This window comes from Lissotriton vulgaris, chromosome 5, assembly GCF_964263255.1.
Source record: "Lissotriton vulgaris chromosome 5, aLisVul1.2, whole genome shotgun sequence".
Lineage (NCBI taxonomy): Eukaryota > Metazoa > Chordata > Amphibia > Caudata > Salamandridae > Lissotriton > Lissotriton vulgaris.
Genome location: NC_141693.1, coordinates 424791697 through 424818223, shown reverse-complemented (window position 1 = coordinate 424818223; position 26527 = coordinate 424791697).

The following is a 26527-nucleotide window of genomic DNA, read 5'->3' as shown; positions in this document are numbered from 1 at the left end:
CAATCCCCTTATGAGATGCAGCTAAGTTGCAGAAATCGACCCCATATCGGCCTCTGACCACGCCCCGGTATTTAGGAGACAACAGGAACCTGGAGATTTCACCTTTTCATCCTTGGGGACCCAGTCACCAACAGTGAGATAGGGCAACAAATAGATGAGTATTTTGAGCACAACGTCTCCTTCTGGCTGATGAATTTTGCACCTTTTAAGAATACTTTCACAGGGGTACTTTCCCATCCCATGAGACAGAGATTCTGTCCTGAAACCAATCACACTGGCTAAACTCACAGATGCCCAAAGGGATTCACTAGAGGGCCCTCTTCTCCTTGAGGAGGTTACCTTAGCTATAAATGCCCTTAAAGCCTACAAGACCCTGGGACCTGATGACCTCACAGTTCAATTTTATAAAATATACTCACCCCAGCTGATCCTGAAACTTATCAACCAGTTCAACCACTGCGCTACCACAGTAGTGGTCACCCAGCAATGGGAGAGGCAGAGGTGACAGTTATCCCAAAACCTTTCAAGCATGTTCAGCGTTGTGCCTCCTACTGACATATAGCCTTGCTGAATATTGACGCTAAGTTGTACACAAACATTCTTGCGACCTGGCTCAACACAGTGCTATTCACCCTAGTGCCCCCAGACCACAGCGGTTGTTGTTCAGGGACGCTAGATCCATGACAATATCAGAACAGCCATCCACCTCATAGAGAAGGCCTCACTTAAAAATGTACCAGCAATTTTGTTATCCTGTGACACTGAGAAGGCCTTTGATAGGGTGGATTGGACCCTCCTGCATCTCACACTTCATAAAATGGGTATAAGGATGATTTTTACAGCCACCCTAAGTCGTTTTCTTTCCAGACCATTTAAACTAACCAGAGACACCACACGGGGATGCCATCTTTCACCACTCCTGTTTGCTCTATTTATTATAGCCCTAACATGCCTAATCAGGCAGTCCACAACAATCAACTGTATCAAATTCGACTCAAAAGTTAAAATTTTCCCTCTTTGCAGATGATATGCTGACTACACAGGGTATGCTGAATACCTCCATGTCTGCCTTCTAAAAGCCTTTGAGACAGTAACCGAACACAAAATAAATTACAATAAATCGAAGATTCTCAATGTGGCCCTCACAACGGAGGATGCGGCAGGGATGGCATTCCATTTTTTATTCTAGTAGGCCAAAACTTCGATCAGTACCTGGGAGTCTGCCTTAAGCAGACCGTCAAGTATCTCTTCATTGCCAATTACCCACCCCTGCTCACTGGTATTGCTAGAAACTCCCACACCTGAGGTAATTTGGCGCTATCATGGTTTGGTTGCATTAGTGCAATCGTAATGAACCTGCTCCCATGACTGGTATACCTCTTTTAAGCCCATCGAATTTGGCTGGATTCCATGTACCACAAACATATCCAGCGAAAATGAATACTGTTCATATGGAAGGGAAAAGCTCCTAGACTCCAGCAGACTCTGATGACTAAGACGAGGGCGACGGGAGGTACGGTTGTTCCTAGCATTCCACATTACTATGCAGCTGCACAACTAAGGCCAGTGACGGACTGCTCAACCAAGCTATCTGAAAAGAGTTGGCGGCAGATGGACCACGCCATAGTGTCCCGACCCCTATAAGAACTGGTGTGACAAGAAAAGCGAGCCAGGCCACCCAACTCATATATTAGCACACTTGTAGCCACAACACTAAAGACATGGGACAAATATGCGGGTGAACGGACTTTTGATGTTCTATCATTCTCCATATACCCTACTCCATTACAACATAGGGTTTGAGTGTGCCCTGGAGAGTCACAGCTTCCTCAACTGGAGGGAGGGAGAGTGCTCAATGTTCGCAGACATGTATGCGGGCCTGACTCTGAAGTCCTCCCAGCACCTATGGGCTTCCTGAAACTGAACAATTCCAATATGCCCAATTCCGACACTGTTTGATCCATTTTCATATCCATGTGGGGGCTACCAGAGCAAAAACCTCATGCAAACTACAGTTCCCCAAACTAATCAGCACACAAGGCACTACATCCGCATTGTACAAACTACTACTAACGCACCACATCGTCATGGCGTCGTAACAGGAATGGGAACGTGCCCTAGATTTCCAGGCGACACCCAAAAGATGGAATAGACTACATAAAGATATACACTCCTCATCCTTCTAATCCTTGGAGCGGGAGATAAGCTACAGAGAATGGTTTGGATGGCACTGCACCCTTGTGCACTACACCACATGTACCACAACGCCTCTCATAGGTGCTGGAGGGGGTGTGAGCAATAGGTGATGCATTTCATATATGGTGGGGCTGTTCAGTAATTCGTTACTTTCAGCACATGCCATGTGTAACCCAGGATTCTGGGGATAGATTGAAACCACCACCAGCTAGGGAATCTGCCAGACAGGAGGGACACAATACTAGGCACAGTTACACTCTAATAAACAAACACATTTTAAGAAATAGTACTGAAAGAACACACACACACACACAGAAACTTTAAGAAGCAGTATTGAGAGAGGGGCTGGAGCTCTACATATTTCTTTACCTTCCTCTATATCAATTAATAAATCAGGATTTATAAAGCGTGGATAATCACCCAATAGGGTATCCAGGTGCTTACTGGCCCTGGGGTTTTAATTCGAGCAGCCAGGTCTTGAGGGCCATTCGCAAATCTGGAAGTGAGGTGATGGTCCTGAGGTGTGTGGGGAGGCTTTTCCAGGTCTTTGCTGCGATGTGAGTGAAGGAGTGTCCTCCACTTCTGCTTCGTTAGATGCATGGTGTATGGGCAAGTGAAAGGGAGGCAGGGCATAGACTTCTCGATGGTTGGTGGAAGTGCAGGCTGTGGTTAATGTAAGCCTCTGTAGAAGGTATGTGGAGATTCCTGCGTAGAGGGTATTGCTATAGTCCAGTTGGCTGGTGATGAGGGCTTGGGCCACGATGTGTCTCGTGTGTAGGGGTAATTGCTTGAAGATCTTATGTAACATGAATGAAAAATTGAGATGGTTTTTAGAAGTCAGAGAATGGGCGCACAGCCAGTATGGAAGCACTGAAAGATATAATAAGAGGTGGTGCAACTGGGTGAGTGGAAAACCATATAACCACTCAATGGAGAAGTCAGCAAGCTGTCCTAATCCAACGGTAAGTAAAAAGACATACCCTATGCACACACTAGGTAAGTACAAAAGGTCATTGTGTGACCATTAACGCATTGACAAATAAGTGCAGAGCATCAAGTAAAACAACTTCATGCATTAATCTACACTCATGAGAAGGTATGTGGAAGACGTAATGATGTCTTCCACATACCTTCTCATGAGTGTAGATTAATGCATGAAGTTGTTTTACTTGATGCTTGTCTCTGAAGCTGGTCTTAAGTGGTATAGAAAATGTTATTTGCCTTGTATACTTGCATATTTCCCCAAGAAAAGCCTATTTTTCTGTATCATTTCCAGCCCTGAAGATTCGCGAGATGCGATGAAACACGTGTCGGCTGGTTGTTTTCAAGCTGTGATATATTAAATTAAGGAGACCAAGACGTTGTTGTTATCATATGTTTATCTTTTCTCACCATCTATATATCACTTTGTGCTTCATTGTGGTTTCTCTGCACTTATTTGTCAATGCGTTAATGGTCACACAATGACCTTTTGTACTTACCTAGTGTGTGCATAGGGTATGTCTTTTTATCTTATGTAACATGCACAGAGTGAAGAAGCAGGCAGAGGAGGCGCCGTTGATCTGTGATTTCATTGTGAGCTTGCTGTCAATGAGGATTCAGAGGTTTCTGGTGTGGTTAGAGGAAGTGGGTGTGGGTCCTAGGTCTGATAGCCACCAGGAGTCATTCCATGTGTTGCTGCTGTTTCCAAAGATCAGTATTTCGGTCTTGTCTGTGTTCAGCTACAGGCAGTTGTTCTTCATCCAGTCCGCATCTGTGGAAGTTGGTTCTGGTGGTGGTGCAGTTGTCGGTAAGTGAGAGGATGAGATGGGTTTCTTCTGCATAGGAAATTATATTGAGACCATAGGTTCTGACAATGCTGGCCAGCAGGGTCATATATGTGATGAAGAGTGTGGGGCTGAGGGATGAGCCCTAGGGGACACCACAGGTGAGCTCCTTGGGTTCAGAGGTAAAAGGTGGGAGGTGGATCGTCTGGGTTCTTCCAGTGAGGAAGGAGGTGATCCATCTGAGCGTGCCCCTTGGATACAAGTTTGGTGAAGTCTTTCGATCAGTGTTTGGTGGGATACAGTGTTGAAGGCTGCCAAGAGGCGGAGAAGGATCAAATCGGCTGTTTTTCCTCTGACGAGGAGGATTCGGATGTCATCGGGGCTGAAATCAGGGCAGTTTTGGTGTTTAGATTGTTGTGAAAGCGGGATTGGGAGATGTTGAGTAGCTGGTTCTGCTCCAGTTGTCTAACAAAAACGGACTCGGCTGTTCCTGAGGAAGAAGAAGGGTACGGTCAATAAAGGGGAGAAAAAGAAAGGGTAGTGCTCTGTGGAGGGCTACCCTGGGTATCCAATTTGTTGGAATTAATGGCCTCACACACTCTTGCGAGTGTCATGCTTCATCATTGGCGGTTGCTCCTCGTAGGGCAGGCGGTGCAATGCCCTACGGGCTCACCTCATAGAGGGGCTCTTTATCGGAGATCTTTTTTCCAACAGCCTGTAGGTGAAGTGCAAGTGAGGGGCCAGGGAGAGAATGGATAGTGTAGGGAGGTGATTTAAAATACAGCACGAGGTACCGGAGATCAATTTATTCTGGTGGTTCCCATGCTATATGTTAAAAACAGTGGGTAGCCTATGATCGCCAGAAATTAGGATTCCGTATCACGATCTAGGACTACAATTCGTATCGTGAGGTCGACATGTTTCTCGCTAATGCAATTATGCTGCGATTCTTCAGGACCTAATAATATACATCTATCGCAAAGGAATGACCTAGTAAAGTGTCAACCAATAATACATTTAACTTCCTGTTGTACTACCTGCATTGGACTGCTCTTGCCTAAAGGTCAAGGAGTACGGGTGTCAACAGTACCCGGTAGGTATGACTTCAAGGGGGAGAACCAAAAGGGGTTTAATGGTGCTCGAGGCCTTGGTCAGGGCTGCTGTGCCTACCCATCTCTACCGGGATCTGCTCCAGTTGTGTCATGAGTTGATTGTTGATGATATTTTTCTGTACCTTTACTGGGAATGGGAGCTTGGAGAGTGGCCGGTAGTTGTTGAGTTCGCTGGGGTTGGCGGAGCATTTTTTGAGAGTGGTCCGACTTCAGCGTGTTCTAGGCTTCAAGAAATGTTGGGGTGGTGATAGAGGTGTTGAGTAGGGTGGTGAGTTCCTGGCCGATCCCTTGGTTTTCAAGGTTGAAGAAGTGGTGCGGCCATACATCTGTGGGAGCTTACGATTGGATGGATTTCATGGTGGAGGTGGTGTCCTGGTGGAGAGGATGTTCCAGGTGGTCAGTATGTGGTTCGTGTCGGTTACAGTGGTGGCGTATCTGTCGAAGAAGTCTGTAGGTGGCAGCGGGTTGGAGAATTTCTTAACGATGTTGAAGAGTTCCTTGGTGTTGTTGGCGCTGGTTTTGGTGTGTGCGGCAATGGTTGTCTTCTTTGTTGCCCTCAGCCTGAGGCGGTAGAGGTTGAGGGAGGTCTTGGAGGCTGCACTGTCAGAGGTGTCCTTGCTGTGCTGGTACTTCATCTCCTCTCTAACTGTTTGCTGTCTCATTTTGTGGTTCTGAGTTCTTGGGTGTACCAGCTAGCCTTTTTAGAGGATTTTCTCTGGATGTTGCTCCTTATGGGGACAATGCTGTCTGCACAATTGGTGATCCAGGTGTTGAAGTTTTTCACTCCCTGTTTGAGGTTGATGGCAGTAGCATAGTTGGAGGTTTTGAGGTCGTTCGCACAGCTGGTCTCTGAGATTTTATTCCACCTCCGGTAGGGGATGTTGGTCATCTTGGCGTTGGCGGGGCGGGGGCTGGAGATGATGAGGTGGACGATGGAGTGATTGGTCCATGTGAGCTCTGTGACATGGCTGTATTTGATGCAGTTGCTGGAGTTGAAAATTGGGTCCAGCGTGTGTCCTGTGGTGTGTGTAGGGTCATGGTTGGGTCAGTCCAAGGCTGCTCATACTCTCGATGAGGTGTGTGGTGTTTTTGTCATTGAGGTCGATGTGGAAATTTAGATTGGCGAGTCTAAGGCTTGGGACGCAATGAAGTATCCAATGGTGTTGCAGAAGCTGGAGCATGGGCATGGGGGTTGGTATGGGAGGGTGCCTCTGATGGTTGTCTTGTCGTCCATGTGGAGCTTGAAGTTGAGATGTTCCATTGGGGTGGTGGTGTTGCCGGTGGTGGTAAATTGTATGGTCTCTTTGCCAATGATGGCTGTTCCTCCTTTCAACTTGTTAGTGTGGTCCTGGTGAGTGATTGTATATCCATTGGGGATCGCTGTGGCAATGTCTGGGGAGGATGTGGGGTTGAGCCGGGTCTCAGTTAAGAAGACTATGTTGGGTGGGAGGGCGGCGATGAGGTCCCACAATTCAGTGGAATGCTTGCATAGTGAACATGTGTTGAAAAGGGCACAAGCAAGTTGGTGTTTTTTTCAGGTGGGGTCTGTTGTGTGTTCCGGGTGGGGCTGGTTGGTGGGCTGGTGCTTGTGCAGTGGCAGATGAAGTGGCAGTAGGTGCATGTGAACGGTCCTACTGTGGAGAGTGGGTCAGCCCGGTGGCAGTGTTTGTTGCAGCGTCAAGGGTGTAGAGCTCGGTAATGATTTATCTTTGACACGGGAGGGCCAAGGATCATGGCACTGGGCGCAATCCAGGCACTTACAGGCCCTGATGAGCTTGTCTTTGGTGCCCCTTCGGCCACCAGCGACGTGTCTGCTGTACGGTTGCGCTGTGGCCTGCTGTGGAAGAGGTATGGCGCAGCGGCCAAGGTCCCTGACTCCGGCCCACGGGATTCACGGTTCAATCCCCGGTACCGGCGGCAGGTTAGCCCAGCACCATGTGACTCTGGGCAATAGCTCGCTCAATCTTCCCGTTGGCCCCCAACGCCGGGACACCTCTTCGGAGGTAGCTGTTGGCGGGAGAATATTGACTGGGAAAAACAGATCGGAAAAACCCCATCTGGAAAACTCGGGCAGCTGCTGTGTCAGTGTATCAAGCAGGAACTGCAGTGCATGGCAAAGTGGCAAGCTAAGTGTCCAAGTGCCTACTTTTGTTTTAATTACTTTTGTTTGAGTAGGTGTGTTCTTTCACTAAATGAAAGTACTTTATTTTTCTGTTTGGACGGCTTTTGTACAATGCAGTAGACCTGAGTTAGGTATGGTGACAAGAACATGATTCATTAGGGAAAGGTATGTCAGGAGTCATATATCTGATCTGTTTACTATGAAAAGTTACATCACAGGCAGAATACTTGACTTATCTAATGTGAAAATATTATCTTAAAGTCACCATGCCTTTGAAGGTGAATTCAATGTATACTCTGTTAGAGCTTGCAGGAAGGTATTTTGTTTATTTGAATTTAGCAGATTACCATAGTAGGCAATTGTTTTGGTTTTAGATAGTACCTCTGCGAAGCCCTGAGAGTAGATTTGAACTGTGATGATCTTGTTAGGCCATGATGAGAGGGTTTGTGTACTATTTTGGCAAATTCGATTTTGTACATAGTTGTAATTGTATAAATGCAAGCCTGGTGGCGGCTGCCTTGAGGATAAACATATGGTCAGTGCAAAAGGTCTGAACTGCTTATGGTGACAAGCCAAAGATAACTGCTATATGCCTGCTGGTTAATTAGGAAAAGATATGCCTGATTGGTTCATTAGGAAAAGTTATGTCAGTTGCAATAAGCTTGATCTCTTTATTTTTAAATGCATTAGGCCTGAATAATTTATTGTGAAAGCATATGCTGAAGGCACAAGGATTGTTATACCCTGTGTAAAAGGATGTAGCCAGTTCTTTTGTACACAGAATCTCGCAAATTACTGCAGTAGCTAGGATTTTGGTGTCCTTTTCTCCCTCTGGCAAACCCTTGGAGTAGAAGATTCACATTGTGAGAATACTTGTTAGACCCCCTTAGGTGGTGTTGTATATTGTTTTCCGAATTTTAATGCTGTACATATTGCAAATTGTTTTACTGAATGCATGACTAGTCCATCAAGGGAAAGCTTTTGCTCAAGAGAGTAGGCCTGAATTGATTATGAAGAGGAGCAGAAGATAAATGATACAGGCCTCATTGCTCGATTGGGAAAAGGTATGCCAGATGCCATGCGCCTGATCTGTTTATTATGATAATTTATGACAAATGTAATAGGCCTGACTTCTTTCTTAATCATGTAAATCATATGTTAAAGCCAATAGGTCTTTAAGCGTGGCATAGTTTTACACTTTGTTAAAACGTCTTTACAGGTATTCTGTTAGGTTAAAGCTCACAGATTATCATAGTGGGCAAGCGTTTTGATGTTGCTTACCATCTTTGACAAACCCAGAGACTTTGTAGATTTGCACTGTGATTATCCTTGTTATACTTTGCTAGAAGGGGTTGTACATTGTTTTGCCTAATATAATTGTTTACGTATTTGTATTTTTATGACTGTATACCTAAAGGCTACCTCGTGGAAATGTTTACGCTCAATACAGTAATCCAGAGTTGGTTGTGGTAATAGGATGATGATATAATGGCTGATTGGTTTGTTGCTAAAGTTTTGTCTGGTGCCGTAGGCCAAATCTGTTACAAAAAATGTAGTAGGTCGGCGTTCTTATTGTGAAAAGCCTGTGTGGAAGCCAGTAGTCCATATAAGGTGGAATGTTATTACATTGTGTAAAAGCGATGGCCCAATATTGTGTTACATGAAAGTTCACAGATTATCTTTCAAGTGTTTGGCAAGGACTGGAGGCAGGGTGCACAAAGTGAAGAGAATATTGATAACAGAGCTGCCAAATTTCACACAAGGAATTAAAGGAGAAGATGGATCCAATGGGGAAGCTCTCCACAAGGAAGCAAGAAAGTCTTAGCTCAGAAGGAACAGGCACGCTATTCAGCATTCAGAATAACTTAAATATAGTATGAGCAAGACATATATATATAACAACATTAATAATATTAATATTAAAGGAAATTTGGGGTAAAGCACTGCCAAGTGGTAAGATTGAATCTCAGTATATTCTTCACACACAATTGCTGTTACAGATACTGACTACAAATATTTGCATATAAGGTATACATTTAAGGCAAAGTTTGTGGAACTTATATCTATGGTGATGTTATAAAAGGTAACTAAAAGCTAATACTGAAAGTGTACAAGAAACACCAACATATCGGACAGCTGTGCCAATGAATCCTAGTGATCACATAGGAACATGCAAGATGGTTCCTGTGTGCCTATACACCCACTCCGGGTATGACAGCGAAATCTCTTAGATTTCTTATTGCTAGCACCCTCTCAATTGAATCACCATCAATCTATCTAAATCTTCCAATTCGAACCAGCTAAAAATAAAGCATTTACTCTCCAAGAATCAATTACAGACTGCTGCACTCATTATATATAGTATAGATGGCAATGCCATCTTAGCTGGCCTCCAATCTGCTCAGCAAACAGCCAACTGGAGACACTTGGAATGGTATTATGCAAACTGTATTATTGTTGTAATCATTCATTGCTTCTAAACATATATGACACTTTGAAACGCTAATACAATGATACACAACAGATAATACCATTCGGAGATGGCTGATTGTACTTTAAAATATGGTAGGATATTTTTGTGCTAGAGTGACAAGAATTGGGAACATTTGAGTTGTGGAGACATGAAGAGGAAAAAACAGGAATGTGAGGTGGATGAATTTGCACAGACACAGATTATACCAATTGGAAAATGAAGAGTAAAAAAAGCATTACTGTTCCTGTAACAAATAAATCTAGAAAATAAACATGAAAATCAGTCTAAACAGTAATCAAAGAACAAACTTAAAAAAATATATTTCTAGTTACGTTCATTTACAGAGTAGAATGCAAACGTAAAATGGGGGCATGTCTGAAGGGGTCATATGCAGCACCGTTTCTAAACACTGCTTGTCTTAAACTATGACAGTTTGGATGCACAGAGAGAGGAGGCGATATGCCCAAGTTTACACATTATAGTTAAATGGTAAAGTGAGCCTGTGCTTCAGGTAGCCTTGTTGAATAGTTGGCCCTACATTTTCTTGCAGTTTTAGACAGGAGTTTGTGGCATAACTTCATTTAACATATACTATGTACTGCTAGAAATTCCTTAAGGGAGAGTCTGCGTTGGGCCCAAAAGTAGAGTTTTGCCATAAGAGTTTCATAAATCATAAGAATGGTCCTTGTACCAAAGTGTCCTACAAAACTACATTAGAAAGTTTACCACTTAACTGCAGGCTAGATTGTGGCTTCTGAAACAGAGTCTTCTTGACAAAAGGAATGTTACTTTCTCCAGTAACCTATTAGAAAGAATTAACATTGAGTTCGTCTCTCAGCAATTGGTAACTATTTTTGATGAGGTTCTATAATTTCTTTCTCTTATTTGTGTTTTGTTGATGGGGAACTTAAGGAGCGCAAGCTTGTAACCACCATCATTATATCCACCCTCTTAGAATAGTACTTAAGCAGAAGTGCATTTTAACTCCTTGCGACTACAAACGCACTCTTGGAGGCTTGGTGGAAGCTTCTGTTTGATTCGAAAGGTCTATGTATTTTCTGTGTCTTCAGTATGTGTAAATGTTTTCAGGAAGTACTGAACTGATTCCTAAATAATACCAGTGGTATGCCCTTGGCCTATAGAGTAGTCAAGATGCATACAAATAGTGACAAACAGGTTTTAGCCATAGTCCGTCATGGATTTATATAGCCTTATGGCCCGCCGTAGCTATACCGGCTATTAAAGGCCCACTCCATCGTTAAAGGCCTGAGCAGAAGGCTAGGGCCTTTAACAAGGGAGCGGGACTTTATTAGCTGGTATAGCCCAGCTACGAAGGGCTATAAGGCTATTAGAACATTCTGCCACTAGAGGGCAGAATGTTCTAACACATAAAACAAAGGCCTCTCGAGCCCGAGGGGATTGAAATCCCCTTGAGCTCCAGAGGCCTTTGTTAAAAACACATTGGAATGTTGCTCTGCGGGCCTTTACCGGCCCGTAGAAGCATGGAGCACTCCATTGTCTTCAATTGAGTGCTCCACATTCCAATGTTCTAATATGTGTTACTGCCTTCAGGTTGTCTCTCCGTTCTTTTATATTTTTATAATTAAGACCGTAACTCAGTTATTGGTCATGTTGTCTATTACTTACTCTATATTAGAACATTGGAATGTGGAGCACTCCTGAAGACAATCGAGTGTTCCGTGCTTCTACAGGCCGGTAAAGGCCCGCACAGCAACATTCCAATGTTTTTTAACAAAGACCTCTGGAGCCAGAGGGGATTTCAATTCCCTCGGGTTCAAGAGTCCTTTGTTTTATTTGTTAGAGCGTTCTGCCCTCTAGTGGCAGAATGTTTTAATAGCCTTATAGCCCTTCGTAGCTGGGCTATACGGAATATTAAAGTCCTGCTTCCTTGTTAAAGGCCCTCGCAGAGCTGCCCTTTACTAGCCGGTATAGCCCGCTACGGTGGGCTATAAGGCTATATTGATTTGCTAACTGTAATTAACCTGATTCCAACAATTGTATTGGGGAAGGCATTTTGTTGTTTTATTGAATACACATGTTTTCACTCATCACTTCACAGTTCTCCGCTATATGATCACAGGCATTTATAGCACTTGTACCGTTTTGTCAGATATTTGATTTATGTATCCTTCTGTGGAATAAACACTTGGTTGATGAGGTTCCGCCTGATTGTTCCATCAAATACTTGCGTATCATTATTGTATCTCCTGAATGATGGCTGAGCAGCTTCCATTAAATTTTTGAAATGATTAACAAAATGGCACATTGTCTTTGTTATTATATCCTAGCCCAGGGTTCCTGATAGGTTTACAAAGCAGTGTCTGTGGTTGTTACTATACCGTGCCGTTATGCCTGGCATGTGAATCTGATGTGGGCCCAATAGAAGTAGGGTATCTCCTGCTGTAGGCTTTTTATATGGGACACAACCTAACATGGCTTGTGGCCAGCTACCCTCTGTAGGAAGGACCTCCAACCAGCCCTCCACTTAGTGGGCGTAGGCTTAGCATGTATTTACCACTTGGATATATTCAACATTGGCCTTATTCACAAAGGTAATTTATACTTTTGAGTGAGGTTATTATTTTATGCAAATTCATAAAAACCAAGGTGAAGTTACTATAGTAGTAAGTCCAGCACAACACATAGCCAACCGCTGGTACTGGAACACCCCCCATAGAAAATAAAGGAAGTAGTGACTTAAAGAAAATCTAATAGGAAATTATGTGAAATCAAATTATTTGAAACAGTTAGAATAAGTTAACACAGTAAATACATTGTAGGTAGCAGTGCTGTGCTTTGTCAGTTACTGACAACGATGGCCCAGGGGAATCTAAAAAAGCCAGCCCAAGAGACTGCCCATCAACCCGGGTGAGGTTTCCTAGAGACTCTACCTCAGACACTTAGGACTCTTACTCTAAGGCAGACCATGACCATTCTGGAGGGTCATGGCTCCAGCATATCTTTGCCCACTCTCCCTAATTGTTTATGTCCTTTAATTGTTGATTAGTTCCATCCATGCTTTCTCTATTTAGTGTATTATCTCCTGTTTCTGCTGGGTGTTGGTTGATTCATTTGGCAGATATTAGCTCATCTCACTGTTGGAACATTATCCCACTAGTGGGATAAACACTTCACATGCATCCACCTGCTTTGGTGGTTAGCTCTGCAGAAGGTCTCCTGAAAGTGCCACCTCTCTGCTATTTCTCTCCAAGCGTAGGTATGCCTATCCCTCGCTTGCCCCTATGATTTGTTTTTAAAAAGCAGATGGTAAAGGGGATTTAGTTAAAATAAAAAATAATTGGTCTTTCTTGTCAGTCTTCATAGCCTAAGACAATCGGGAAAGAGAGAAGACATAGAAATTAATAAAGCAGGATGGCAAACGTAAGATAAGAGGAAATTTTCAGTGGGTGAATGCTAAGAAATGGCATATGAGCTTTGGGATCACTAAGGAGAAAAAAAAGCTTGCTGTGCAGTAGCGACAGAGTGCGAGGAAGAACAGGGCCAAATGGATGCGTGAAGAGAATGTAGAATATGGACAGCGGGCTAAAGATGGGTGGGCCTTCAACTCATTTTGATAGCTAAGTTAGCAGTTAGACATAGGAAAATGGCACAAGGAGGATTTAATTTCAAGACCGGAGACTACCATTATGCCTTATATCTTTTAATGCTTCTCCACGCAGCACCTTTAAAGAACATTATAACAAATAAAAACACTAGAACCAGAACACACTAGTCCATAAATATGCATGAACCCGAACATTCTTCCTCTTTTAATTGCTGCTCCATGAGAGATAAGTACCTTTTATGTTAGCGTCTATTTAAATGTTAAATTAGATAAGTACATAGGAAAACAAGGAAAAGGCATCACAAATGTAATGTTTGGCTGGTAAAGTGTGAGAAATCCAACATGACAACGCAAAACATAATTTTTAGCAAATTGCAGTAGTTGCATTCAGGTTTATTAGGTAAACCATGTACTAGGCTGACATTCAACTTTATAACATAGAACTTAGCTAATGTTCCATGGGCTTAAACCATCTACTCTCGAGTGATCAAAACAGAATATATCCTGAGCTAATAGCAATAATCAATAAAGTTCTAGAATAAATCACGGTCAAGATGGTCTTCGTATCTTCATTTATTATGATGCATTTCTTCTTAGAAAATCTAGCCGCCAACACGTGTTTCGTCTTTAGTGGTATAAGCCACAGACTTCTTCAGGGTTAGAACATCACAATATATATATAATCAGAAGTAATCACAGACATAACATTGAATTACAAAGGCATCTCATCAACTAGACACACTTTCTATATCAAAGTGACGTTAGCACACAGAGTGTCTGAAGAGCCTCGTATAGAGGGTCAACACCTAAGATCAACCAGGCCAAAGCCAAACAATAAAAACCACAGAGGAGACACCAACCATTATCAAGTATTAGTTAAAAAATCATTAATGAATTGTGTGTAAGCAGAGCTGCAAGATGTGAAAAAAACAGAATATAAGTCACCAATCACCAAAATGTTAAGTGCTCAAATGAAGTAAAAAGTGAAACTAGGGGAATTTTATGATAAATTACCACTAGTGCCATAATGCAAAACGTGATGCACTCAAAATATGTATAAGGGAAAAGGAAAAGAAAAGAAAACTAATGGTAAGAACAAACACTCACCTATTAAGAGAAAACCGTTTCTTTGTTAAAACAGCAATCCTTTCAAAATCTATAAGACATATTATTGAGAGCTGCAAAAAAATCGAACCAAAAACAGACATAAGGAAAATATCAAAGTTGTCAATTCTAAATTCACCATAGTGTAATGTAATCCCAATGTCACTCACTATAAAATACGAGGGCTCCTGGTCAAATGGATCAATTGTTTGAGCAAGTCTTCACAGTCACAATGGAGCCCCAAACGACCTGATGTTCACAACTAAAAAAGCAACACAAAAACCTTCAGAAAGCCGTGTAATTTATATAATCAAAAAAGATATATCATGAACAACAATGTCAGGTATCACATGAACGCTTAGTTATGGAGCGGTGATAGACCCGTCACCCTTACATTTCCGGAGTCAGACCTCTCCCCCCCCTGTTTTTTTTCCCCTCATCCCCCCGCCCCGACATACCTCTCCCCCCTCCCCCTCGGCCGCTGGGGTAACGCCCGACAAAGTCTGCTTGCTATTATTCCCCCCTACCGCCACATAGCCGCAGCAATCCTCAATCCACGACCATTCCCGTCCCCACACTGTCCACATACAGCGTTACATAAAACATTAGTGTCACTGATACACTGCTGTACACGCAAACACTAGTCCGATTGTTGTTGATGTGTTTTCCCTCCTACTTCCGTTATTTCCCTATTATTTATTTATTTATTTATTTTTTCTCCTTTATTCTCTTGATTGGCAGTTGGCATTGTTTCTGCTGCGCTCATGATGATGTTGATCTCTCCCGTTCCATTTACCTTTTCTTCAATGTTTATTAAATACTGCCATGATCACACGACTATAGTCCTGAATCCCATATGGTAAAGTAGGATGTGATCTCTGTCTCTGACATCGTCCGTGCCACCCAGGGAACACAGCCTGGAACAACTGCTGTTGACTATCATGAACACTTTGGCCCTTCTGCAGCGACATACGCTGCAGGCACTGCAACCTAATATTTCTCCTGAGACTGAGAATTGCGGACTAATGCATCTTCCCTGGCTACTGTTTATTTTCACCTATATACGACCGAAATGTCGAAAATGTTCCGACTGGGTAATGATTGTCGTTTATATGACATTGTATGATCTATTGGCTTGTTTTACGTTTTGATTTGTGAAATTAAATAAAATCTGGGACCGTTGGTCTCAAAAAAAAAAAAATGAACAACAATGTCAGAGGTAGAATCAGTTATCCACAGAGTCAGTCTGCCCTATGTTGATAACCCATCATTAAGCCACAACCATATGCATAGTCTCTGTATCACTTCGTAATTTATTCCGAGTTAGAAGGAAAAAGGCTTTGAAGCTACTGGAATATGAAAAACCTAAAAAACATACGTCTCTCCCCCAATGTTAATGACATACGTCAATATGTCAGTTAAGAACAGTTTTATCGTATACATCTAAAACGACACAGTAACATGCAATACAACAAAATCACATTCGGTAAACCTTAGAAAGAATTTCAGTTACGTACGGCAGAACCTAGCCACATTCATGGTACCCACTTTTGACACCACTGTACAAGGGGGTCCTGACAGCAATGGTCGACCCTCCATGGTCAGCAGGAAGAGTTTGAGTAGCAGACACGTGGGGAGTATATCATTTGTGTATTCGCTTAAGAACATGAGTTTTGTGTGTGGTGTCCAGTCATGTGAGTTTGAGGTCTGTTCTAATAGTCCATGTTGTATTTAACCTAAGTTATTTGTATGTTTTGAAAGGAATTAAAGTTTACAAATACTAACATGGATATATTGTTGTAGCTTTGATTGGAATTACTAATCATCATATCTGGACATAATAGAAATGCTTCTTCAGTTCTTTATTTTGCGTACAGTTCAAACACAACTTCAGACTTTTGGATGTGTTATATTTCCATTTTGTTAAAATATGTTTATTTGTTGTTGACAGTGTGTACCTTCACCTTACTTTCAACCCACCATGTTTCAACATATAAGGCACATATAATTTACACAATTAGTAAAATGATTTCGAACATTTTCCACAAAATCAACAAACATGCATAATCGTTAAGAATTATTTTTTCCTTGTAAAATACACCAAACTGTAATATAAGCAATGAGTTGAAGATGTTACAAAACATCTTTTACAAATTTGATCACAGGTTGATGCAAAAAAAATCAATCATATTCTCAAATCATTCTCCTCCTTTGAATGCCTGATTCCGAAAATTGTTTCAAATGATAATTTCTTGCACTTTGGAAATTATTAAAAATTAGTATATACACATTGGATTGCTACCAGTTTGGTAAAGACTGCACTATGTCAATTCTTGTATTTAGGTATATAACATTCCCTTTAAATAAAGTACATTTGATATGCAGTATTGCACATATGAATTCAAAATTTATTTTCTTTTCATATTACTTTGCAGTGAACCAGGCTGGCCAAACATCATCAGAGAAGAAGTTCCTTGTCCTATTCACCACCAGCAAACAGGTAGAAGTCCACACAAATAGAGTGACTGTACCCACCTGGAGACAAACAAGATATGTCACGAAAACTCTGGGTGGAGGCTGTGTAGAGCCAACTGTGTAGGCGGTGAATGGGGACACCACCAGCCCAGAGGAGGCTAAAATTATAACCCCATCTGGCCTAAGGAAGACCAATCGGTGGTGTCTGAAGTGCATGTCCCACCACTATCTTGGGGCCTGCACCCACCTTTATGGCAGAGGCCTCCATACCATCAGTTCCTCCCCTCTGATTAGGCTTCATCTCCTCCATCCCACAACAACACAAGCAATCAAGGAACACTTTAACCTCTAAAACCTCCGAGTCTTGTTATGTAGCCCAGCCACTCCCCTTCGAATAAGTGTCCATGGCTGCTCTAAAGGTGCTCCTGAGCTCAGGTGCAGAGGTTCAGGAGGCTTTTCTCAGAATATCCATGAATTAGTAAAAGTGATCCAGGTCCCACAAGAGACTGTCACTGAACAAACCCGAACTTTATGTGGCCTCATGTCGTTAAAAGCACATCTGATGTTGTGTCTGCCCCACACCGTGTTGTCAGGTCTCCCAGTTTGTCTGTCATGTTTGTTTCCCCATGCTGTCCCTGTGCTTCTTTCTTCCTGTGGGTTGTATAGACAGCTATTTAGCATTCAGATCAGAGGGTGACTTTACCACTGATGTGTTGAAGTGTGAGACCAAGGATGGCCAAGATGTTTTTCTCCCAAGCCAGGAAAAGGCCTCAGACTGGCTTGCAGGATTGGCTATGTTATAGTTAAGGACAATGGACATTGTTTCAGAACTATGATTATTGTTTTAACAAACAAAAAGTTATTTTGGAGAGTTTAGCCTACTACTCCCCTATGCAATTCTGGTGGTGAGTTTGAGTGTGTACTTTCCTTGTGGATGGTTTAGTGGGTATTTCCTATGGTGGGGGTGGAGCAGATGGAGGGGGTGCAGGTGTTTGTAGCAGAGGTGGGAGGTGGTCAAGTGGCATGTCCCTCCTAGGTTAAATAGCTTCTGTTGAATCTTGTGTATGAATTGTCTGTGAAGATTGACATTGGCCTGTTTTGCTTATTGTCTCTGTCATCTTCACGACCAAAGCATGTTGCCTTGCTCTCTCTTTCCTCAAATTTCTAAGATGTTCTTGGTGCATCTTTGCTATGTCGTGGCAATGTTATCCAAGACTCAAGTCTACCAGTCAATAATCTGAGAGGCCACTATCTCATGGAGAATATCCCCAAAGCATGAATATCGTCCTGAACATTAGACTGTTGTTTGGAAATAATGATCCTCCCGAGGACATCATTAGAACATGACAGCCTCACAGCATGCATGGCCATCTAACATAGCCAGCAGGTTGTTCTTCACTTTGAGTGGGGCCATTTAGGCAGTTGGGGAGTGAGAATAAAGAATTGGAATTCCTGTTCCTCACTAGAGGTGTTTTGTCCCTCAGGTGAATGAAAGACAATCAGAGCTGCACCGTCCTGTAAGGAGTGTGTTGGAGATTTGTTAGAAAAGTGGATTATGAGATGGGGTGGTTCTGAGACCTCATCAAGTTATATTATCACTGTTCCTTATCAGGTACAGTTAGGCTATTTCAAGTTAAAATCTTAACTCTGTCCTGGTTATCTGTGGCACAGAGCAGTCAGGCTTAAATCAAATAAAACATGTGCAAAGCATTTACCAATACCAAAACAGTAAATAAGTAAGAGCCATAACACAAAAAGCCCCTACTCCAATTTATAAAAATAGCAAATATTTAATATCTTTAAAAAGACAACAAAAAAATTTGATGAAGGCAACTGGAGGTAGGATTTTTGAAAGGTTTGCATAAATCACTGCAGTTCCCTCCAAAATGTTTTATAAATCTTTGCTTTTCACTTGTAGTGGTAGTCTATAAGCCTGTGATGGAATTCGAGCCGTATGTAGGGCCTGGGTTGGTCCTGGTCAAGCTTTTACCTTGGTACTTAGATGCTTTCCTGATTTGTTTTCGTGTTGATGGACTTGTTGGCGTGGTCCTCTGCATGGGGTACAACGTTGTTTGATAGGCAAAGTCCAGCAGTCTGGTGGAAGCCTTGGTTCTGGATGACTCTCAAGACTACCTATTAACTGGCAATGGTAGTAGTGCATGAACTTCGGAACCTGTGTGAAAAAAAGTTATCTTTTAGCTTTAGGCTCACACACTGCACTCTGGGAAAAAAGGAGTACCCTCTAACATGGGTCCAAGCCCTGAGGGGTACCACCTCTTTGGGGCTAGTACTCAAGCTTATGGGCTCCATAAGTGGAATCCATGGCAAGTCCAGTGGTAACTTGTCAACTGGGCACTATGCAAGTGCAAGGTGTCTTAAGCTGTCCCTGAAGCTTAACAGGAGGCTAGCCAACTAGCCATTGGAGTCCATTCACTAGTCTGTGGCACAAGTGGGGGCAGGTTCAGTCCTGATGTGCCACCTCACTTTGCATTCTACAGCAGGAGGAGCCCTCTCTTTCGAAAGTCGTGTCTTGGTTCAGCAGGTGAAGTCTTCTTGATGCAGTCTTTCTTTTTAATGTCCAGTTTCAGTAGGTGCAGTCCTTCTTCTTTTACTTCTGAGTCCAGTAGTGTTCTAAGTCTAGGAGCCCATGTTGCCACTTTTAGGCCAAAGTTGAGTTTGTTCGAGTGAAAGACAACCTAACCAATGGGGAAAAAAATATTATGGGTCAATCCTACTCACACTTACTTCACTTCCTATGCGGCTGGCAATAAAACCCCCTGCAGTGCATCTCTGTGCCGAAATGCAAGATGTCAGAATCCCTATTCCCAGGTACAGACCTATGGGCTCACCCCTGAGGTGTGTTCAGTGGAATGAGCAATTCCCCCTGCAATAGTACTATGCACTACAAAAATTAGCCACTGCTGCAACAGGTTTGTCTACCTCAACAAAGAACATTAAATGTAAAGGGGCAGCCATGTGTCCCTCAGAACCTGGGTATAGTTGATAAGGACTACAATGTGTTCTGGTGGGCTATTCAATTGCTTAGTATAAATGACAATAAATCAGTCAATTAATAAAATAGAATTACTCTATTTTGAAGTAGAATATAAGCCAAAGCACACCAAACACAAGATATACTTAAAATGTATTATATTTGTATATCATTTGAATGTATCATGTTATATATGGCTGTTACACAATTAAATCACAGGGCAAACAACATGAACCAAAGGACTGATATGACGTAAAGTGTGACAATATTCAATACATATTTACAAGAAATTGCTAATACAAAAAATAGCAAGACATAAATGATACATGGAAATCCGTCCTATTTGAACATATGTAGTTCAACTTCCATTCTTTTTAAAGTGACTCAGAACGTGGATTGGTTAAGCGTCGACGTTTCGACCCAGGATGTGTGTGTTGATGTATGAACATCACAAGGTGTCTTCCTCAGGACAGGTATTCACTGTGTAGACAGCCAAAGTGAATAAAATCACGAATCGGCACTCCTGGTCCGGATGGAGAACAATAGTAAGTGTTAATCACGGGCAGTTATATCTTTAATTTAAGTCAAGGTTGAGCTTTATAGATTCTTAGATTCTGAGAGGGCCAAAATAATTATGCATCCTCTGTGTCCAAATCCATGCTGCAGATTCAATAGAAAAAGAAGAAGAAGGTCTGGGCTCAACTAATCAACCTTGAAGTGACCCTTCTGACATAAGGCTAGCCTGCCATACTTCATATAAGTATGTCTTGTGTTTGGTGTGCTTTGACTTATACTTCTACTTCATCACCATCAAATTTCTTTATTCAGGTATTTCCATAACCATAAAAGGGTACATCAAACAGACAATTAAAATACAATTAAAAACATTATTCATCACTATGTATAGTTAAAACAAGAAAAGAAACAATTCATGATGATTTTACAAAAGAGAAGTCAATGGGCAAAATGCTCACTTGCCAAAGTGTGTACAGATCAAATTATAATAATAATAATAATAATAATTTCTTTATTCGGCTTTACACATAGGAAAACCATAAAAGCAACATTTAAAAATACAATTACATATTTAAACGAGTGATCATATTACAAAGTAAAATAATATTCAGACAAAGACAAATTAATATATTTTAAAACAGAGTATCAAATTATTTCATTGCGTCATCTGGAACTAGATCCGGGATACATTTTACAGATTTTTCCTGTGCTTCATAACGCATTTTAGAAAATTAAGGACAAGATAACAAACAAGTTCAGATTCTAGCAGTTGGAGACGTAGCATTGCAAGACGACACTGTCTAAGTCCCCAACGCCTTAATAGTGGTAGTAGCCAGATTTTCCTAAGTGGATGATGGAATTTACAAAACAGTATTGTGTGTATGTTGGACTGCATGGATTCCTCATCACAGGGACAGGGAGGGGGAATTAGGTCCCATCTATTTCTCTCAGGAAAGGCTACTAATCTATGAAAAAGATCCAATCTGAATCTTGTCAGTAGCATTCTATCGTGCGTGCTAGTCTGTAATGTTAAGTACGGCTGGATGGAATGGGTGACCTGGATCAGATTCGCGTGAAGGACCGAGGATTTTGTCGACTCAGAAGTCAACCTCAAGGACTCTAAATGTCTCAGGGCCAGTTCTTTCAACACTCCCTTTGGAAGGTCAATAATACCTTCAGGTTGGAGATAGTACTTCTCGATGTCAAGATCCTTGAGGAAGTTTCTGATGTACCGAAGCCATTTTACTTTTGAGGATTGATCGAGAGCCATTGAGTCCACCACGATTGCCTGTGTCAGCGCATTTTTATCAGAGGTCCAAATGCGCCGCCCAAGCAACAATGGTTGGATCTTTAGCAAATCCTCTAGGTAAGGAATTCCAAGTTCCAAGTGGGATGAGTAAATTGAAGTGCATCTCGGTGTTGCTAAAAGGAATCTGAGGAAGGTGTTTTCTGCCACCTGGAGGGCGCTAACATCTACGTGTCCCCAGACTCCCGCCCCATACAATGCAATAGCCCTACACTTGGCACTTTAAATTTTTAATAGCTCCACTGGTGCCCTCCTCCCCAATCTCTGGGAGAAGCTCATCAGGGCCGCTATGGATCTTTTAAACAGATGGCATCTTGCCTCTACTGCTGGCCTTCAAGTCAGCCTTTCGTCGATCATGATTCCCAAATACGGGTACTGGGCAGTTACCTTGAGTTTTTGGTTTTCGAGATAGATGTCCTTTGTTCGTTTTTTCCCACTGCCTGCTATCATGACAAAGGTTTTTTTAACATTCACATGTAGGTCCAATCCGCCCATGAAGTCCGTGTATCTATTCAGGGATTTCTGCAATTCTCGTGGGGTGCGCGCCAGAATGACAGCATCATCTGCATAAAGCAGAGCGAGAATCAGGCGCTGTTTTACCCGCGGGAGATCCTGGCCCCGCCTCAACATCTCTAGCTCCAAGTCGTTCGTGTATAATGAGAAGAGAAAGGGGGCCAGGACACACCCCTGCCTGACTCCACGCTCTACTCCAAAAGATGCTGTCAGCTCTCCGTTTGCGCCAAAGCGCACCCTAGCCGATGCTTTAGAATAAAGCTCCCTCAAAAAATCTAGAATAGGGAGATCCACTCCCATTTGTCTTAGGACCGTCCAGAGTTTTGCGTGCGAGACGCAATCAAAAGCGGCGGACAGGTCTACATAGACCATATAGATCGAGTCCTTCTTTGCTTGGGTATATTTGCCCAATATCAAGCTAAGATTGAGGGCCTGCTCTACCGTTCCAAACCCCTCCCGGAATCCGAATTGGAGGTAGAAGATAATGCCTCCCTCCTCTGCCCACTGCTGGAGTCGCTCAAGGATTACCCTGCCAACGACCTTGCCCAGAGAGTCCAGCAGTGAGATGGGGCGGTAGCATTTCACGTCCTGACGGTCCCCTTTTTTAAAAATAGGGACCATGATGGAATTGGTCCAAGATTTTATCAGTCCCACTTTTGCGGCTGCTGTGCACACTCTGGTAAGAATGGGGGCCCAGAGATCCAAATTGTGTTTAAAAAGATCCACTGGGACCCCGTCTGGGCCTGGAGCGTTCCCATTTTTACTTGTTTCCAGTGCCACTAATAGATCGGGGATGTCAAAATGCAGGGGTTTTGGGTATTCGACTTTTGGATGTGTGTTTTCTGTCCCACCTGCTGTTATTGTATTTTTAAAGATTTTAGAAAAGTGGGACAACCATGTATCTTCGTCTATAGCCACTTCTATCTTGGGACTGTTATTGTCTGTTAAGTAGGGTGATCTGACAGTTCGCCAGAAAGCCTTGCTATTTTTGGAGACGGCACTAGTATGTAGGTCGTCCCAAAGTTTCTGTTTTAATTCATGAATTCTTAGTTTGCGTTCCCTTCCATATTGCTGCCTAAGGAGTTGGATCTGCTCCGAGTCTCTGGGTGTTTTATGCAGGGCCAGCTTTAGATTAGTTAGGGCCACAGTACAACTATGGTTAAACCACCCTTTAGTGTTTGGGTTCGCGGTCCTTGGTTTCACTGTGAAAAGTCCCTTGATTTTCTCTAATATTTGGGTAAAATTATTTAGGACTTCTTCATCTGTTTCTGATAAATCCAGACATTTAATTATATTTGGGTATGCCGCATTTACCAATTTTTTTGTAATTTCAGTTGGATTTATTTTTCCCCATTTTAATGTGTATCTATTTTGTTTACCTAACTCCAATTTATTCTGGGCAAGAATTTTCGCTATAGCTGTATTTAGGGGCTTGGAATCAGTCAAGTAGAGATCCATCCTCAGAGCGAAATGATCACTAAGTGTATTAGTCAGAACCTGAAAGGCTCTAGCTATGCGTAGCAGTCCAGACGACAGGAGGATGTAATCAACTGTCGTTTGGTGTCCCCTACCCACATATGTTGGTTGGAGGGAGTTTGAGCCTGAACTTGGCCTATTTATTTATTTATTTATTTATTTATTTATGGAATTTTTAATGCGCACCCAACGGTGTCTAGGCGCAGTAAGATACTTTAGGATACAGTGATCAGCACACAAACTTATTGGTTGAAGAGCCAAGTCTTCAATGCCCTACGGAAACAGATGAGAGTAGGGGCAGTTTTGATATGCGAAGGGAGAGAATTCCACAATCTGGGAGTTGCTACCAAGAATCGTCTGTCACCCCAGGTGGCGGTTCTTGCTCGGGGAACAGATAGTAGACAACTAGCTGCTGATCTTAGGTTCCTTATAGGGGTGTATACCTGAAATGCCTCTTTTAGAAACTTCGGGCCAGTATGATGAATGGCCTTATAGGCAATGCATAAGGCCTTAAATTTGATCTTGCTCCCCACTCTTAGCCAATGAAGATGGCGTATAGCTGCCGAGATGGACTGGCGCCTAGGAATGTTGAGAAGGATTCTGGCTGCCATATTTTGAACAGATTGGAGCTTGTTCAGAATATATTTATGAGTGTTGAAAAAGAGGGCATTTCCATAATCAAGCTTGGAAAACACCAAGGTGGTAATTAGGCTTTTTCCAGCTGATGCTGCTAAGTACGGTAGCAGTTTTTTAAATCTTTTTCAATGTAAAAAAGGCAGCTGAGACAACCTTATTTACATGATGTTTGAAGGATAGATGTTTATCAAAGATCACTCCAAGATTCCTGACCTTTGCGACTGGGACCGGAGGAGGACCCATCTGAGTAGGCCACCAAGTCGGGGACCATTCTGGAGAGATGTTACCAAAGGTCATAACCTCCGTTTTCTCCGCGTTCATTTTTAGGCAGTTACTATGCATCCATGCTTGTACCTCCAGTATCCCCTCCTGAAACTTAGCTGCCACCATTGGGCCGTTCTTATGCACCGCCAGCACAAGTTGGGTGTCATCAGCGTAGGTAGTTAGGAGCATCCCATGAGATTTTATGACCCTTGCCAAGTCTGCGACATAAATGTTAAAAAGCGCAGGACTTAACGACGATCCTTGGGGGACCCCGCATGGCAGTTTAGAAGTCGGTGAGTAATAATTGCTCAATTTAACTTCCTGTTTGTGGTTAGCTAGAAAAGAAGCTATGAGATCTTTGACCAGATTGTTAATCCCCAGGACTGCGACACGGTCGGCCAAGATGGCATGGTCGACCGTGTCGAAGGCCGCCGAGAGATCCAACAGAATGAGCACTGCTGCTCCTCCCGAATCCAAGATGTTTCTAATTTCATCGGAGGCCTTTATCAGCGCTGTCTCGGTTCCGTGTCCCCTCCGGAAACCGAACTGCGTATCATCCAAGAGTTTGTGTTGTTCAATGAACTCTGAGAGCTGCTGGTTCATGATGGCCTCTACGATTTTAGCGGGAAAGGGAAGGCAAGCAATGGGTCTGTAATTGGCCGTAACAGTGGGGTCTAAGGAAGGCTTTTTGAGCAAAGGTTTAACGATGGCCTTCTTCCAGGTCTCCGGGTAGACGCCTGTTTTGAAGATGGCATTACAAATGGTGGTAAGCGGCTGAGAAATGGTATTGTGAAGTTGATTCATTATATCAGGAGGGCATGGATCAAGCGGAGAACCCAATTTGATCTTGGTAGCTAGTATGCTGACCTGATCTTCTGTCACTAGCTTGAAACCAGAAAAAGAAGGATGGGTCACAGCCAAATGGGAGGATGGATCAGTCCTAACTACTGCCGGTAGCTGTGGGAAAATGGAATAAATGTCCATTACCTTAGTGGTGAAGAAAGTGGCCAACGAGTTACAGAATTCCTGAGAATGCTCAGTTGCAGGTCCAGTGGGAGGAATAGAAAGAGAATTCACCACCTGGAATAACATCCTCGCTGAATTCTGGGCCTGTTCAATTTGACCAGTACAAAATGTGTTTTTTTGAGTGATGATGGCTTTCTTATAGATCGCTAGAGCATCTTTATAAGTTTGCTTAGCGGAGGGATTGTAGTGCTTTCTCCAGCGTCTTTCTAGACTTCTACAATACTGACGCTGGAGACGCAACTCCTCTGTGAACCACTGGGCCGATGGTGTAGCTCTATTTGGGCAATAAGATTTCTCAGGTGCCACCTGATTGGCTGCCTTTAGTAACCATCCCTGAAAGTTAGTGGACAAAATTTCAGGATCACAAGAACTCTCCGGGACCGAAGTCCTTAGGAGATTTGAAAGATGTGGAATATCGGCATTTTTCCAAGCTCGTATGACCAGTGACGACCGGGCTTTGGTCTGGGGGGGGTTAGATTGTACTGCTCGAATTCTAATGGCTATTATAAGATCCAAGTCAGATAACAGGTTATTCATAGCAATCCCCACCTTGGTATGGGCAAAATGCATAAGTGGAGCGTCGTGTTCATCCGCTATCCCGCAGCAATTTTTTTCGGCCTGTGGGCATGGGTGGAGATTGAGGTCCCCTCCCATTAGAAGATGAATTGACCCTTGTCCTGCCTTCGACTGGTAAAACTGAGTTAATTTCTCCTGAATGTTAGAGAGAAGAGTCAGGAATTGGCCATCCTCTAAGTTATTATAGAGGTTAATCAAGAGGAAGGACTCCTTGTTCATAAAGGAAAGAAAGAGTAATTGGAAATTTGGGTCAGAGTCGACTATGCACTTTTAGGTGGTTCACGGTGTTTGCAATGTACGTGGTTAACCCTCCCTTAGGTCTACCTACAGTACTGCACAGGGCTGGGATAGAGTATGTTTTATAGCCCAGGAGATGAAGCTCTGTCAT